Source organism: Athene cunicularia (assembly GCF_003259725.1).
Source record: "Athene cunicularia isolate RWA chromosome 12 unlocalized genomic scaffold, athCun1 chr12_part1, whole genome shotgun sequence".
Classification (NCBI taxonomy): domain Eukaryota; kingdom Metazoa; phylum Chordata; class Aves; order Strigiformes; family Strigidae; genus Athene; species Athene cunicularia.
In genome coordinates, this window is record NW_020799116.1 from 18,809,777 (window position 1) to 18,827,833 (window position 18,057).

The 18,057-nt window shown below is 41.5% G+C and overlaps 1 protein-coding gene across 1 annotated transcript in view; it reads left to right on the forward strand.

The window, feature by feature from the left end:
- Positions 1 to 18,057, forward strand: part of MAPKAPK3 (mitogen-activated protein kinase-activated protein kinase 3) — a 52,700-nt gene that overhangs the window by 20,425 nt on the left and 14,218 nt on the right. The window lies entirely within an intron of this gene.

The following is an 18,057-nucleotide window of genomic DNA, read 5'->3' on the forward strand; positions in this document are numbered from 1 at the left end:
AAGGCATCTCAGATAAAATACTGATTACTTTTCTGATGTAATTAGCTTCTCAGGCAGTATCAGAGTCAGTTGTGGAAAGAAACAAGAATAACCACCAAAGTCATTGTCCTTGCTCAGGTAAAATATCTGTTAAGAAGAGAGTGTTGTATCTTGGTGAAGACATCAGAACTGTGACTAATGTAACAAATCTTGTGTAAAAATTAAAAAATAGATGTCAGGAAAAATGATGATATTGTGAAGTTAATTCTATGAGTGCTTTTACAGGGAAACTCTACTGTGCCTCTGGAAAGACACAGCATTGGGCCTGACAGAGCATTTACCTGCAGGCAGGGCTCATAGCTTAGTTTCCTGGTGGGATTGCCTTGGTCTGTGTGGCCTTTCTCAATATTCTGACAGACTTGAAGGATGGTATTTCCTGTGCTGAACAGAAATAGTTTTGCAAGAGTTGTTTTGGCAGAAATTTTTCAACCGTTTCCAGTAATAAGACTAGAAGAAAAAATTGTTTTGCCTACATAACATACAAATTAAGTTTCTAGTGATGTGCCTGCTACTTGGATTTGAAGTTCACTGAGGGATGAATTTTGTTCTGGGAGTGCCTTGCTCTGACACCCTTAAATTCATCCCAAGTTTAGCCAAAATTCTAAATCTTTAATAGTCAGTAGATGTGTGTTCGGCTTTAACAGTTGACTTTCCTAAAGTGCTGGGCATGCCGCAGACTGAAAAAGAGCAGGTATTTTCCAGGGATTGAATCCCTGTGATCCTGAAATCTATCCCAACTCTGCACAGAGGTACTAAGAGAAGCAGTCTCTAGTCTGGCCTTTGTCTCTCCCGCTGTCCCGAGAAGCACAGAGGAACAGAGATCTGCTGGGCATCAGCAGAGAGAATGGGAAGCAGAGAAACTGGGTCCTGGAGGTGGTAGAGAATGATTGCTGCTGAGGAGGCACTGAGAAGGAGCAGCCAGGATACAGAGACAGGAGCAGTATGGTGATGGATGGGGAGCAGAGGGTCAAGGCTGAGTTTGGATGAGGAGCCCAGGCAGAAAGACAGACAGGGAGCCGATGGGTGGAGAATGAGGAGGGGGAAGAAAAGTAGCTGGAGTCTGGGATTTGGAGGTAGAGAAACAGACCACAGGAACCAAGGAGAAGCTGACAGAGTAAGGGCTCTGGTACTAGTTTCAGGGGGTGGGAAAAAAGCTCGTTGGGTGACGAGACTTGGTAGGAGAGGACGATGGGATTAAGGCAAGGGTGTCAGAGGTGCAGATGGGACCACCAGGAGGGTTGCATTTGGGGTTTTTTTCTGCATTCTACTCTTGTCCCTTTTGATGTCTCATGCAGTGCTCAGGAAGTCAACTTAGCCAAACAGGTAGTCACTAATTGCCTATACCTCATTTCTTAGAAGCGTAGTAAGATAAATAGATAAATAGAAAGCTGCCTAGCATAGTGCTCACCCCTCCAGGCAGGACTGCATCCCAGAATCTGCTAGTTTCTTGGTTTCTCTCCAGTCAAATAGCTGTAAAAATCATTGGTATAAAACGATTTACACCCTCTTGTTTATCCACAGTTGTTACATTCTGTTATTGCCATTAGCTACTTTAGCTAACTGTCAGATATCTGTGAAGTAGATACGTGATCTGCAGATAAGTCATGAGGGGTATCAGTATGAAGGTGCATAAGGTGTTATTTTCAGGGCTGTTTTGCTGTTGCTAAAAAACCCCACCCCACCCCACAAACTAGGAAATCTCTCTCACATTCACAAAACTCCTTCCTAGTAGCAGTTTTGGATTGGGAAACTGAGTATTCAGATGTAGTAAATGTCAGGATCCATGCTGTGTATATACTTTGACTGTCTTGCACTCTGTATTTTCTACCACAGTCTTTTTCAGTGCACAGACAAAATTATTAGATTGTTAAATGTTGGTTTCAGTAGCTGGTTTCATTGTTGTTGTTCAGCATATGGGCAAGGCTTCTTTACTTCAGGTTATTCTAGACCTACTCTGAAAACAGATTTTTTTTCATTCCCCCAGGTTGTACTTTGTGATGTTTTCATTATGCCTGGATAACTGTTATTTTTACAACATTGCTTTAAGACAAGTTTATATTGTCCCTACTTTCCCATATGGGGAGCAGAGGAATAGGGTAGACTTCTAAGAGTAGAAGTATTCACTGAATTTTGAGAGCTCCATGTGCAGTATCTCAGATGCAAGTATCTCGTTTGTGGGATTCCCCCTGCCAGCCACCCCCCTTCTCAGCTCATTGAGTAGCAGGTTGCACTTTAACTCAAGCCAAGCTTTTTAGACCCAAACTCTGTTACAGCTGGGTGTGCCCCGGACTTTTGCAAATGAGGCTGCAGTTCAGGCTTCTAAGAAATGAGGTATAGGCAATTAGTGACTACCTGTTTGGCTAAGCTGACTTCCTGAGCATTGCATGAGACTTGTGAAAGGGAGAAGGTAGAACGCAGATTTGTGAGAGTAGCATTCAGCTGTGGTAACCCGCAAGACCCTTCTCTCTTACATCACACTTTCCAGCTTCTATGTAAAATGAAGAGGAGGTGGGAGAGGCTCCAGATAACAGTTCCTGTCACTCTGCATCGACTTGCATCCTGATCAGGTTCAGGTTGTACTCTGACTGTTGTAAGGATGAAGTTGAAGAGGGAGGAGTAGTGTATAACAGTACTGTTTAATACATCCATACAAGGGAGCAATATTCAGGTTATTCAGGCACCTTAATCCTGGAATTCACTCATGTTAGGAGGTCTGAAAGGGCAATTTTAATCATACTATGAAATCTGTATTTTGTTTTTGTTAATTATCACAGAGACCTGTTGATAGCAAGAGCAAGATAACCTAATGGTTATTGTTTTCATCAGCAACATTACATATTTCTTGAGGACGTATTAAATGATTCAGAGAAAACAATTTAGAGGAACAGAATGATGAAATTTCTAAGTTATGCTGTATTCACAGAATTTATATTATCAGGATTTATTACAGCCTTTGTCGTCTATGCATTGGGGATTCTCAAACAATTTGTGCCAAAAGCATCTCGTTGCAGTAAAACATGAGGAAAGTGATGTCCAGAGACAGTTTTTGTCCCAAAAGAAGTCTCTGACCTAGAAAAGAATCTGAGATCCCCGAGTCCAGTCTCTTAATGGCAAGAGAGGAGACTCTTAACCATGTCAGAAGCAGTTCATATAGACAGCATACATATGTACATTATTCTGTCAGAAAAATCCATGGTGTAATCTTACAGGCACTTCTGAGGGCCATGAGCTGCAGAAAACTCGCAGTCCATGCAGCACGTAAAGACTGTATCGCACAACAGCTCTCGATAAACACTTCTCAAATTCAGCTGCTGGTAGGGTTATTTTTACTTCTACTATCAATCATTTCCAATAAAGTGTCACTATTCTTCCTCTCTTTCACTGAAGCCTCTTCGTTGCAAACTGCAACCTGGCTCTTGCCTGCTTTATTGCTTTTTAAATTTTTTTTCCCCCTCAGGAATATGCAAAGAAGCTTTAATTTCTTTTTCTTCACTTTGTTTTATAAAAGTTACCTTATTTGCCTAGACTGGATCAGAACTTCAGTACTTTGAACTGCCATGCAGGCACTTCTAAGTGTGTGTATCAGTTATAACAAACACTGCAAATGGCCCTGGTGGGAAAATAAGCTATATAGGCTGTGTTTTCCCTTTAATTTTTAGTGGCATGGTTTTGACAGTTTAGCTATGTAAAAGAATATTAATGTATCTTAAAAATCCAAACATCGCTTGGAGTTTTTAAACCCGCAGCCGTGCGTGTTGTGAGCAGTGGAAAGAGTCCGTATTAGGGTATCGCAGGAGAGGCAGGAGGCTCTGTGTGGGCTAGGACAGAGGGAGGGAAGGCACGAGATTGTGCATGTGGTGTCTGCTTTCTTTCATCTGTTAAATTGGTAGGGCTATCACAGTGAGCTTCTATGCTAACTTTACCCAAATAATAAAAACTTGGAGACAGAATGTCTGATCTAAAGATATAGTAAATAATAACCACACACTGAACACAATAGATTATTGATAATAAGGGAATCTATGGCAACAGTATGTATAGGCTAACAGCATGGAAATTGGCAAAGATGAGAAGAGGAATGTGACTATTGTGACTGGGTATCCTGAATTTTGGAATAGGCAACAACAAATGTTTTTTTTTAAATTTGCATAGTCAAAGGAGATGTTGTTATTAAAAGTGGCCTAGATGATATCTGGGTTGAGGAGTACTGCAAGAATCTACACCACTTTAGAGTATTTATAATGTATAAATCTGTAGTCTTTAAATGTGATAGTATCTTTGTTGAATGGAACCTTTAAAGTTCACCTTTGAAGTGCCAGAGAGCATGGCTGGATCCTGGGATTTAAATATCCTTCTCTCTTTGGCTTCTGCCAGATATTTTTTGTTTTGTACCTTCTGCAAGGTATGTAAAACAAGTGGGTGACTGTGTCTATGAGAGAGCAAAGCTATTGCAGGTACTGCAAAACAGCAGGGGATTCATGGTTGGCCATGAACGTGGCCATGAAGGCCTGCTGGGTTGTCTAGGGGAACAGAACTCAAATTGGGGGTAGCATTTATTTAAAAACTTCCAAAGACATGGAGGCTCTGCAGCTTTAAAAGTTGCAGTCAGGCCTTTTTTGGGCAGACCAAAAGGTGGGTTTATGGGTTGTGGCTTAAATGTCAGAATTTCAAGTTTCCAGATGTGTCTCTAAAGGAGGATGGTGAGCTCTGTTGCTCACTTCATTTGATGCATATTCTGGGATTGGTTTTTGTTTAGTTTAGCTTCTCTAAATATTTGTTTAATTCAGATCTGAAGCTCTGTGCTTTATAACGCTACCTTTTTTTTTTGCCTCCCCCCGGTGCTATTGTGGTGTAACCAGAATTTGGGTCATGAAAAATATGCGCTTAGTCATCTGAGTAAGCATTCAGGCTTCAGTCATGTTTCTGCAGCCAAGCCTTATTCTGTCTTTCTCAAAAGGCAAGAGAATTTTTCTTTTTGATACAGACGCTGAAACAGCTTTTATTAGAAATTGCCTTGGTAAGTATGTTGCAGAATTATGGAAAGGCTGCACTTTAATATTCCAAGTCCTGAGTTCTTGTGGTTTTTTCACCTAGGGCTGACAGGGATAAGTGAGCAAAACAGGCATAGGTATTTATGTAACAGTCCTTTGGAGAATGAGCATTATTTTTCCAGTAGTGCTTGGTATGTCAGTGTATGTTCTAGAGACTAAATACAGATATCACATGGCATCCCTCAGAGGCCCTGTGAGTGTCCTGCTGTGCAGCTCTCCAGATCTGACAACATTCATTAAACTTGTTTTAGGGGTGTCTTGTTTTCTCAGGCTCTCTTCTGAATCCCCTCACACTTCATGTAGTGAGTGCATGTACTGCCGAGGAGGTTTTCTTGCTAAGGCTCACCTTTTCCTTTCTTTTGCGATGTTTTTAGAAATACCTCCCTTAAAACTGAACAGGAAATGGAATTTTGACTGCATGAAAACTTAATCAAATACAAAAATTTGTATTCCCCATATTTAGAAACACTCAGGAACTTGTAAACCTCCTCATGAGAAATGAGAATAGCCATACCCACCCCAAAATAGACAGTGGTTCCCACTCAGCTAGGGTCTGAGAAATTCAGGCTATGTCTCTACTTTCCTGACTTGTTGCAGTAGTGGAAACTGGGGGACATAGCACACTGCCGGCAAGCAAAGAAGTCTCTGTAGGAGCTGTAAGGACTCAGGGAGAGAAATGGAGGACCCAGATTTGACTCAGACAGAGCAAGGATCTGGAAGTGGATCTGCACCCAGACTTAGTAGGCAAATCAGCTGTTGGTCATCTGATATGTAAATGCAGGATCTCCTGATGGTTTTGAATGGTGGTTCTCTCCAAGACCTAAGTATGTTTTTCTACTAATCTGTTGTATATTTTCATGCGGAAACTTTTAGTTTTGACTAAAATAGTTCTAATCTTGCAGTTGGAGATACAGCTCGTGATGGATAATTATGAATTCTGGCAGAGCACCCCCCCATGTTCAAAATATCACAGCTTCTTACTTCAGAATAGTCAGCTCTGAAGAAGAAACTGAGACTTCAGGAGCTTTAAGGTTTAGTGCATTAAGGTTTGAAAAATGTCTCCAGATTCTGCCATAGTTGGTATCATCATTTAGTATTAAGAAGTGTTTTGAAAGTGATTGTATTTGACCTGGTTGAGCTTGTACTGTATAGTTGTAGAATGAGAACGATACATCACTGTCTTGATGTTCTTTCATCAGACCTTCTGGGATTCTCCACCCTCACCCAAAACAGAGTAGTGAGAGTCAAGGAGCTTGCAGTGTAAGGAAGCTGCGGCACTCTTCGGAGCTGGGCTCTTGCTGATTGTGAGCAGCCCTTACAGCTTCCATTAGTAGCTAAAGGGGGGCAGGAGAGTTGCAAGTGTGCCTGTGAATTTGGACAAAGAACCCCCTCCTTCATCTTAGAACATATGATTATCAAATGGTGAAGACATACCAAGAGATGGTTTCTAAAAGTTTTCAAAGTGGCCACTGCTTTGAAAAGTGTTATGAGGCCATATATAAATAAATACGCAAGCATTTCTGGTGATAGAAAGTTAACCCATGACAGTTGAAATCACCACCACCTGACAGGTCTTGGACAAAATCCTGCATATTCAGCAGGTATCATGCAGGTCTTGTGGAGTGCTGCATGATCAAAATCTGCAAATTTCCCTTACCCTTCCTGTCTCCAGTTGATGATCTGTCTTCCCAACTGATGGGAAGAGCATCATGGCTGAGTGCCTTCTCCCCTTGCCACTGCCTGCTGTGAAGTGTTGAATCAGTTCTATTGAGAGACCAGCAGCTGCACGGCTCAGACAATCTGTTTCTCTGTTAACATGGCTTTAGTGAGGGTATGTTTTCCTGATTCCCTGATGTGTCACATCTAGGAGAATGATACCGGATGGTACATTGCTTCTGTGAAATCATCACCACAGAATTCATTAACACTTTCATGGGGCAGCTGTTTCCATGGTACTAATGTTAGTTGGAATTAGGCAGGTGACTTCAGGCCAGAAAGATCTTGTGAGTCCTTTTTAACCATTGCCCCAGCTTTCTCACTCCCTCCTCCCCCTTCCTCAAGCCCAGGCTTCTCTCTTTCAGGCATGCTGACTTGTGGAAATGAGCCAGCGTTGCAGTGTACCACAAGCAGATACTGCTGCAGGGAGAGGGGGGTAAAGACAGTGTCTTAAGAGAGGGAAATAGATCTCTGTCTCAGCTTAGAAAGATGAAAAGGTTTGAAATTCCTGGAATAATTTTTGTTCAGCAGTGCTTTTGCTACATCTCATTTTTCTGACCCCTGTGCAGTCCTCAGCATGGTGGTGCTTTAGCCCAGACATCAGAACATCAGACTTCCAAATATTCTTGGGATCCTCCTCCTCTTCCTTTTACATGTGTAGTCATGAGGCAGCCAACACAATGCAGCAGCAGAGAGGAAATATATTCAGGAATGTGAAGGAAATGCTCTTGATTTTGGCAAAAATACACCCTTCCATTTAAGTTGCTCTCTTTTACCTTTGTGGTGTCTGATTGCTTTCTGTCATCTGGTTGCAAGGAATGTGAAGCAGTTCTCTCTAACATCTGTCAAAGAAATGGAACATGAATGTTGGGGAGGGAGCCCTCTGCTCCCACCTCTCACTCCTCAGCCTATCCTGGTATAGGGAAAATCTTTAGAGGGAGACTAGGTGGCTAAAAATGAAATAAAGTGGGCAGCAAAATGGAAAGATGTTCCCTGTCCTCTGGAGCTCAGGGGAAATAAAGTCAGCTTGCCTGGAGTAGCTGGGAGCAGTGACTTGTTGGGAGCTAGCAGAGGTTCTTGGCTGTTGAAGGAGAGCTTCCAGGGGTTTGGTGCTTGGCCAGGCAGGGTGGGATCTGGGTGGGCTGCGCAAATAACTGGACAGGTTTGGATGAAGAAGAGGAGCTGTGGCTCAGGATGGCTTTAGATTGAAGGATGAGGCATTTATGTGTTATGGGGATCTTCCTTAAATGCATCTTACATGGTATTTCTTGAAGGTTTCTGAAAGGAACGGGGAAGGACTGTTGGACTGTGTATGAACTAGTAGCTCCCAGCTGTGTTCTAGGAAGTGTGTGTTTTACAGTGTCCTGGATATTAAAGAGCACTGAATCAAGTAGTGAGTGCTGTAAGGCATTAGCTGCTCCAGGCGTGTGCTGTGGGGCTCAGGAGAAAAGCAATGTTTTTGATTGCTGGGTTCTGATGCTGTTCTGGTGAAACAGAGCTCTAACCCTGGGTGGCTAAACTAGTGCACCAAGCAAAATGAATCAATGAGAATTGCAACATAAATAACAGTTTTACTGTGCTCTTACTTGCTTATCTTGTCTCCATCTGTTGAATTTCCCCTTCCCCCAGTTTGTTTCTTTTCTTTTCTTTCCTATGTAATAGTTTCCTTGACTTTAGAATATATATTCAGACGAAATAAGCACAAGGAGTCTTAGGAGAGCAATTATATTCCTCTTTCTCTTAATGGCTTCCTTTGCATTTCTAGCCTCTGCTGAATGCTGCGTGGTTTTGTTTCCATTCACACACCATTCTCTGTCATATCTTTGCTGTACACAATAAGCAGTTCCAGGGATCTTCATGCCTGAGGGATCTTTAAACCATTAACTGAGCTACCTAATGAGTTGTGACTTAAAAATAGATGTAGATCTTTGCTTGAAAATGCCAACTGCAGAGCTTGCACAAACATGAGTGTGAAAACATATATAGTGGTGATTTGAAGCACTAGAGAAATCTTACAGATGTCTTTTCTGAAGATTTTAGGGGTTTGTTTTATTTTTGAAGACAAGTTCCCACAGGTGACAGCTTTCAGGAGTGAGTGTGTGACGTTATACTGGCCAGAGTTGCTCTAGTTAGATTCATAAGAACTGGATTAAATCTCAGTCTCTCTTCTGTGAGAGATGTGAGGTAGAGTTGCTGTCAGTGCCACTGATGTCTGGGATTTACTAAGTCTCCCCTTAAGGTAATGCTTAAAGGAAGTAGATGAGCCTTGTGGAATGGATGAAGAAAGATTTGAGACTTCTTTGTTTATTTCTGGGTTCTTGTGTTTGGATGTTTTTGTAATGCTTGAGATGGGTGGTGCAACAGAAGAGAGAGACACTGCTTGGCCTGGTAGGTTATGTGACAAAGTACAAATGTGGGTGTAGAGAAAGGAAATGTGAAAGAAGAGGAAGAACAGCAATATATGAGAAATAACTGGTCTGGGGTGGCATATTGCCAAGTTATGCATGCATGGATGACAGTCTTAAATTCATGTGGAAGGAAGGGGAAGTCAGCTAAAAGGTGTGTGGGCAGTGGTATGAGAGGACGGTATCTTCATTCTGAATTTGCTACTGAATGGTGGGGCTGTAGAGGAGAACAAAGCTGGGGGGGCAGGGGGAGCCCATTAAGGTATTAACTGTCAAAAAGAAAGACTGGGGTGCAGAACAGCGTAAAAAAACAGATGCATGGGAAGTGCTTACAGCATGAATCCAGCATGTGCTCAGAAAAGCCTCTGTGTGTTGGGGGAGGATGTCAGATCCTTCCTGGGAGTTCTTGAGTGATTTAATCTTCATGACTGTAGTCACACATGCAAGAAATATAGAGAAAGGCTGGGGGGCAGCACAGGTTCCTCTTGGAGGTACTGTTATATGTGCTAATGAGATTAAACATGTTGATAATTTTTGCCTCTGCCTTGTTCAATATTATCACTTCTGTGTAAATTTTGAAACTGCTTATTAGCATGAAGACTAGGAAAGGGAACATCAGACTTAGATCTTCTCAGTACTTTTTGCTGGTCTGTGTCTTCTGCCACATCCTCCTCCAACAAAGGTGTGCTGTGCCTTGTTAATCTTGGCATCATTGTCCTGCCATCCCACACAGCTGTACAGGTGGGTTTCAGGGCAGTTGGCACTGAAATGAGCGTTAGCACTCTGAATACACATCTGTGATGTTTGCTCTTTTCACTTCTTCCTGTGGAAAATGCACGTAGAGTGCAATAGCTATTACTACTAGAGTAATTAGGTACATTGTTAGAGGTGGTTGTGTGTTTGTTTTTTTTTAAAGAAAAACAGAAGTTTAAGACTATATATAACAAAAATTTCATATTATTGGGAGAGGGGGTGTTAGGAGTGGTTAAAATGGAATTTAGCAGCTATGGCTGTCAATATTGGGAAGTGTGTGAGAAGGTCCCATCCAAGCAAATACACATTCCATCCCATTTCATGACCAGGGAAGTGCTAGTATGTTTTTTGGAGGTATTGCTGCATCACAGTCATTGCACAGGAGAAAGGCAAAGGTAAGGAAATACAACTGGCACATAAAACCCAAATGGGAGAGTTTTTTGTGATGGCTATAGTTCTTGTGGAAATCTGCATCTCAGCCTCAGCTTGGCCCCCAAGACAGGTATGACTCCTGTGCAGGCAAGATGTGTCCTCATTGTGAGAAATTTCACTGCAGCAGGGTAGCAAAACTGCTAGCCATAGTTCATGTCTCCAACTTTTAAGTGATATTTTACATGCTTTGATTCAAGCATATAAAGGTGTTAGATACCTGGAAGATCACAATTATAGTCTGGAATTTGTTTTAGTGTTCTATGAGTAGCTAAAGTCAAAGCAGAGGGAGAGTTTGGTGCTCTCATGATATGAGAAAGTGCAACGGTATTTTGTACTACTGGAATTTTTCTTAAACAGCAGTTTCACAAGAAAACTCTATTACTTTTCACCAGCCAAGGGTTGAGATATATGAATTACTGAAGCAGTCACCTGAATCCTTGTTATCAGAATTTATGAACTCAGAGCTGGTTTTGTTGAGGTTTTTTTTTTTCCTCTTTTTTTTCTTTTCCCTTTCAAAGGCGAACTTCATATCAGACACTAGAGTGAAACTATAAAGTAAAAAGTGTCACAATTTCAAGCTGGGATTTTAGATTTCCTTTTCCTCAACTCAGAAGTTTAGGAAGACTGAAAATAGTGGTAGAGGTTCCAATTTTTTTTTTTTTTAATTACAGCCCCAATTTATTGTAGGTATTTATGACATATGAGGTTTTGGAAAATTTGGCATTATGCTGGTAACCCAGGTATGCTATAGGCAGAGCAATGTTGGCATCTCAGGCTGAACATCCCACAGTTTAGGTGTCACAGCTGCCAAGTGTCCTGTGCTGTGTGCATGCAGCACTACAGTCAAAATCTGTTCTGAGGAAGGAGACAATGTTTTTTGGTGGTGAAGAGCATCTCAGTATGGAGCAAATCCATACCACGGTCCTACAGACACAAATTCTGTGGTTTGCCTGTTTATCCTCCATTTCTGCCCAACCCTGGAGAAAGACGAAGTTTTAAAATGAAGGTTGGAAAGACCGTTAGAGCATGTCCCAATTTTGTTTCATTTCAGATGGTCATAATATACATATTAAAGAATCAAGGAAATAAAGTATGTTTTGTAGTGTGTCTAGGTTTTGGAAGGGGCTTTGCAGCAGGTCTCCCCAGATGCTGAATATCGACTGCAGGTGGTGAATGCAGTCAGTGCTGACTAAACTGCAGCGTTTTGTGGTAGAAGTTGTCATAAGGAGAAGGTAAAGAGAGGAGCTGATCTCTAGGCCTTCTTGTATAAACAATCATTTGAGGATGTTCTTGTCTGGTAACAGCATGTTAGTAGCTGTTGGTGATTTACTTTTCTCTTAAAATACAGTTACAATATTTTGAATAAAGTAGAAGCCGCATGTAGCTGGTTTGTAGCCTGTCACAACTGAGTATAACTGGAATCTTAAGGTGCCAGAAAGAATTATTTTCCGTCCACACAGCAGAGAAAAGCAGTATTAAAATGCAAAGTAATCTTACAGTTGTAGCAAAACACATAGCATGTTTTTTATTTAAATCTATATATACCCCACAGTATTGAATGTACAGTTGCATACTTTTGGCACTGCAGTTCGAATAGATTCATGTAATGTCATCAGAGTATTTATCAGGACAGGAGCTTTTCTTCATGGACATTTTTTGCTCATTTTTGTGCCTGTCTTTTATGCTAACCTCACGTGTGCAAGGGGATACCTTTGAAATGTATACTGTCTTACTGCTTTGCCATTTCAGTTGTATTTGCCATATCTCCACTAAGATTTATGAAGAAAGACAGTTGACCTTTGCAGAGTGAATGGCTAGATGCATGTGTAATTAGAGAATTAATAGTGGTATGTCTCATTTATTTACCTCAGGTTGTACAGTCATATTGAGTGCCTGGTGGTGATTTGAATATTGCTACAATAAATAAAATTCAGAACCACACCAAAGTTATTTTTTGAAAGACCTAGTTGATTCACTGCAGGAGAGAGGCTTGGAGCAAAATAATATTTATGTGGTGTGTGCTCTCTGGGGATGGAGAAGCAGGAGTGCTTGGAGAGATAAATTCTGCAGCAGATTTGCTGTATGTCCAGTGGGCAAACTCTTACAAAAAAGCACATCTCTCTCTGTTAACCTGTTCTTTTTATCTTTGTCTATTCTACTTTCTCCTGTTTTCCGCTTAAAACGTGTGCTTAAGAAATTTGAAGCCTTGTGTGAAGCCTTGAAATTGGTTTCAGAGTGTGACTGACACCACATGCAAGAAGTCCTCTCTGAGTCCTCTTCATTCTCGCTTGTGCTGGCAAGATACCAAAGATCTGTTGTAGCTTTTGCCATTTCGAAGGATAAGCTGAGTAGAGATTGGAAGACTGAAGAGAAGAGGTGGATAGAGAAGGATCCCACAGTGCAGACAGTAAAACCTGATACTCAGTAGGTTGAGTGAAAAGATTAGATACCACAGGCAGGTTGCAAAACCATGCTACTTGACTGTTGTTACTGCCTATTATTAACTTGGAGAAGCCTACCTCTGGGACTGGCTGTGTACCCAAGCACTGATGGAGATGCCAGTTAATGCCAACTGTGGTAGAAGCTTGGACAGCTCTCAGGAATCAGGATGACAGTTTGGTTCTGTGAAGCCTCCAAGCAGATTTAATTTCTAGTAGCCTAAACTGGATTTGAAATAAAAGCACAAAAGTGAAAGATTTAGTGATGACCCACTGCCTGTGCCTACCCTTGTTTTATCCCTTGTTTATAGACTGATGCTTCAGTACTAAATCATTGGAGCAGAAATGTGTTCTATTTTTTATTTTAAGAAAAAATTCAGTGCTTTCTTTGAGATTTGCATGTGTGGATTTCCCTGCTTGCTGGGCTGCCATTGCAAAAAGACACGTGCTTCTTGCTGCAGCTTGACTGACTGGCAGTGCTGATGCGTGAAGAAGAAAACCTTGATAATCTCAATTCCTTTAGCATTCTAACACAAAGAATGGCTTTATCCCTTAGAAGAGATCTGGAAACAGGTAAAGATTGTTAACAATGAATTAATAGATGTAGTGCAAATAATCAGAATGTAATAAAAGACAAAATGTTCAAGATAGCTTTTTTTCCTTTTTTTATTTTTTTTTCCCTCTTCTTTTTCTAGCATAGGGGAGGGAAGAGATGAAAGAAACATTATCCAAGCCTCCTTTTGCCATCAACCCCTCTTGAATAAAGAACAACTGGAAGAGCTGCTCTGCAGCAAATGGTGTTAGTTTCTGTGCATCAGTGTGAATTCCAAGGCTTATATGTAGGATTCAGCATTTTTTAACAGCTATATGCAAAAAGAAAAGAAAGCAAAATAAATTAGACATTTATCCACTTATGCCTGAGCAGAGACTTTTTTTTTTTTCAACTAGATAAATAAATAAAGCTGTATTTAAGTGCCTATATATAGGCTGAGGACCACTAGGATTGAAAGTTTCTGCTGGTCCCATTTCTGGTTTAATAATGGGAAACCTTCCTGTGAGGAAAATAGCAGAGAGAGTATAAAACTGATTGTTCAAGGGGAGTTCAGATTCTGGAATTGGTGCAAGTAAAAGATGCTTGCAGTGTCAAATGCTGCTTTAATGTGGCACGTGCATTAGATGAGACCCGAGCCTGTAACTGTTCTCATCTAAGCACCGCTACTATTTGGAACTAGGAGAAATTGCTGAAGTTTAAAATAAATAAAAAATTATATGTGGGAGTCTTCATCCCATATGTAGGGAACAGTTAGCAGGTATAATGGTTATCTGTAGTCTGCTAATGCATGCTGAAGAGAAAGACACAAAGAAGTCATTGCTTCATGCCCTCAGCCTGTGTCAAACCTGTGCCCATGGATATCTTCTCTCGCTGTTACAATTTCAGAGTCTAGAAAATCACTTGCCCCTCCCTAGAGTCCTTAGAAGGCTATATCCTATATAGATCAGACCATAAAGGTATGAGGGTTTCTGCTATTCTTCGTCACTTACACAACACCGAATCAATGGAAAAGCAATTTAAAAGACCCTGTGTCACTTTTTAGTGTTTTTTGTTTGTTTGATTGTTTGTTTGTTTCTATCGAGAAATTCTGCACAGGGAGAAATTTCACAGAGCTGACCTTCCAGGCTGCAGTTTTGCAGGTGCTTACTAACCTGAGTTAGGCCATTACCCCAGAACTGAAAGAGTTCAGACCTCCCTCCACTGCCCAGGCCCTGAATTAGCAGGGCATCCTGGAGTGTCCGCTGGCATCTGCCCCACTGTTCCTCAGAAACAGATTTCTTCCCTCTCCAGCTTTTGCAGATATCATGTTGTGTGTATCACGGGGGTTTAGGCCTCTAGAGCTCTTGTACTTTCTTGCCTTCCATCGTCTCTGTTTTTGGTGATCTCCCTGTGAATAATACATGCTTCATCTTCTTCTTTTAGGCAGTGGTTCAGTAATGCTGAGCTCCAGCAAAAATACAGTTTTCTACTGTGCAGCTCATGTTCCAGACTATGTTGTCTGACCACACACATGGGCATCCTCTTGCTGTTACACAAAGGCATTGTACATTGGATCACTGATACAGCTTTGTGAAAAATTGGGAGATGGGCATGTTTCTTGAGTTTTCTTGTTTTGAAGTTAGGTTGGTTCATGATCCTGCCCACAGCCCATCATAATAAGCTGTGACTCAGCTGAACTGTGTGGCAATTCTAGGGGGATGACTGGGGGCTTCCTGAGCTGGTACTGTTTGACAGAGCTGCTCTTTCCTCAAACCAGTGTAAACCAGCAGTGCTGGAAAACTTACCTGAAACTCTGGGTTTGTTCACAACGACCTCTATACTTTTGTAGAATGTCAAGGGAACCTGGTCATAGTCTTATCAAAGCTATTGCAGTAATAGAAGCACAGTCTCTCTTCAGGCTCAGGAAGATGGCAGAATATCCATTTATGTTTTTTGCAAGTTTGTTAAATTTAACCAAAGGGCAAGAATTTCAGTCTGTGTTTCTAAATCATCACCTAAATTTTGTAGAAATTGGTGCTTTCAACCCTGCTTGGCTTTCATTTTACAGGTGTCTGCATCTCTAAGATGTCTTAAAAGGTATAGTTATGGCTTCCAGTTTTAGACATAAGGAAAAGATTTATTTTTAAGGCTCAGAGGAGAAATCCAAAGGTTAACAGTTGATATATCAGATGTTGCTTGATATGTGTATCTGCTCTTTATTTTTGCATTTCCTTTTGTCTGCTCCTCCAGGTGTCATTTTGACATGAGTACATTCAAGCCTGGCACTAAGGAGTATATGAAACTTGCTTGTAGGGGTGGAGAAAAGAAACTGCAGCATCCTTGTGTGTATCTAGATGCCTTGTAAAAGCTCTTTAGAGAGTGAGAATTCAGTTCTGTGAAAAAATTTTCATAAGCACTTGGTACAAAGATGAAAACCAACATCTCTGTGCACTGTACAAGCACAAAGTACACAGATTATAGTGCAGTTAATATTAATGAAGAGAATGGTTAACTCTAATTAATAGCACAGGATAGGTGAGAAGGTTTTTGAAGCGTCCTGCTCAGAAATGGCATTAATCCAGTAATATCCAAGGAGTAAATCCTGTAATGCTTTTCTGAATGTCCTGGTTAGTCCTGAGGGTGTTTGGGCTTTATTGTTGCACATGTAATTTAATGAACTTTTTAAAAGACCTCTAGGCAACAGCCCAAACTCAGAAGGGCAGAGGGGAAAATTCTGATAGACAGTTCTACTGAGCTAGAACACAGTGGCCATGAAGGAAAAGCTTTTGAATGGGCTGATGGCTGAAAGAAGTAAAGCAACTGCACTTGGACTCACTAATGGGCTTTTTGTCCAAATTGGAGCCATCTCTTTCTTTAGGAAGCTATTTGTGTTGGAAATCAGGCCATAGCCAGGCTGCAGCAGGAAGGAAGAGGCGGATAGTTAGTGATCTCAAAAGGGTGTGCTCTGGGTGCAGAACAACAGCTGTGGAAGTAGGCTGGCTGTGAGGGCATTGAACTCTGCAAGAAAGCTTCTTCAGCTCCTTGCACTGCTGAAAATCTGGTGTCATGCTGGAGCCTTTGGAGCAGAGCTGAGGAGCCTGGAGGGTGGTCACCGTGGTGAGGCTCCCTGCCCGTTCAGCTGAGGAGCCAACAGCCCTCCTGAGGTCACTTGTCCCCTCCTGCAACCTCTCTGTGCTTCACAAAAATACAACGGTGTGCACTCAGCAGAGGCGTACTTGTCACCCTTTTCCCGTTCTCAGCCTGGAAAAAAAGAGAAGCCTCTTACCTTCTGTCCAGTGGTTCCTGAGCACTTCCTCAACATTTCATAAGGTGTTACAGGCCTTTCCTGCCATGTTACTATGTCTGCTTTGCTGAAAGTGATGTTGGAAGCAGCAACGAAGTGGAAGCTTTTTTTCAGTGATGGAAATTGTCTGTATTGGAGTCAATAAATAAATCAGAATTTGCTTCCTGTGACCTTTAAATCATGAGTTTCCCTGTATCAAGAGGTGTCTATGACACCATTTGTGCCTTAGCTTGGCAACTGGGTGGAAAAGCAATCTCATTTTCCTGGGCTGATTCATAGGTCCCTAATGACAGGTTACATGTTAACACTTGTTTTCAGCAATTATCATGCAGTTGTGTTTTGACTGGGACCTGTCTGCAAACATGAGTGAGAAGAGCTTCAGGCTAAAGCCCAATAGTGCAGCAATGATACTTTTTGTTTGCCTGTTTAAAAACAGTTCCCCCACAGTTGTTTTAGTCCTTTTCTAAAGCGAATAGATCAGAGGTGATTGTTCTTTGCTTGTTTTTTATTCTGTTTCAATGCATTTAACAATGCTTTATATAGCATCAGTTTTGTTGCTGCTCCATCATTACAATTATTATTACTATAGGGCATAAAGTATCAAACTCAGATCACAGTCGTATTGTGTAGGAACCGTATAAATGTGCAGTAAAGAGAGAGGCTCTGTCACAAAGTGTTAGTAGTGTCTAGAGAGACGAGGCAGAGAAGAAAAGGCATGATTCAGCAATGTGTCCCTGTTGTACAAAAGCTCAGTTGCAGAGTCTGATACAGAGCAGTTCTTCAAATGGGAAGGGACATGTTTCTTGTGTACAAGGTTGCAGGATGAGGAAAGATGAGCTCTTATCTCCCTTCTAGAGATTAGCACCTTTAAAATAGACTGGTCTTGCATGTGACCGAGAAAGAAGTTCAAGCATCTAGGTAGTTAGTCAGAGGTCCCTTTCTACCCTGATGGGGCCAGAAATTTGTGTAGTATTTAAGAAGCACATTCAGAGTCAGTGTGATAGTCCTCATTGTTTCAAGTCTTACTGAACTTTAAGGATTTGCACTGCACCTAAGAAATCTGTTTTCCCAGCAGCTGGGGGGGGAAAGTGGGAGGGTTATTGTCCTTAGCAGAGGGATTCTCCGATCTTTGCTGCAAACAAGCAGAAAAAAAATGCTGTTTCCCATCAGAGGCGAGTGAGTGGTCTGTCTCCGTCTCAGATTCAAGATCTCTCTTCACTGCCACTCGAGGTTGTTCCAGTTCCAAGTGACCAGTTGTTTCTGTATTCCTCAATCTAGGAAGCTGGACAGCCTAGAGATGGTGAAAGTTTTGTGATGGATTGGCATCCTTTGGATGAAGAAAGTGTTAAGAGTAGCCTTTGCCACCGTCTTTGAGCTCAGATGCGTG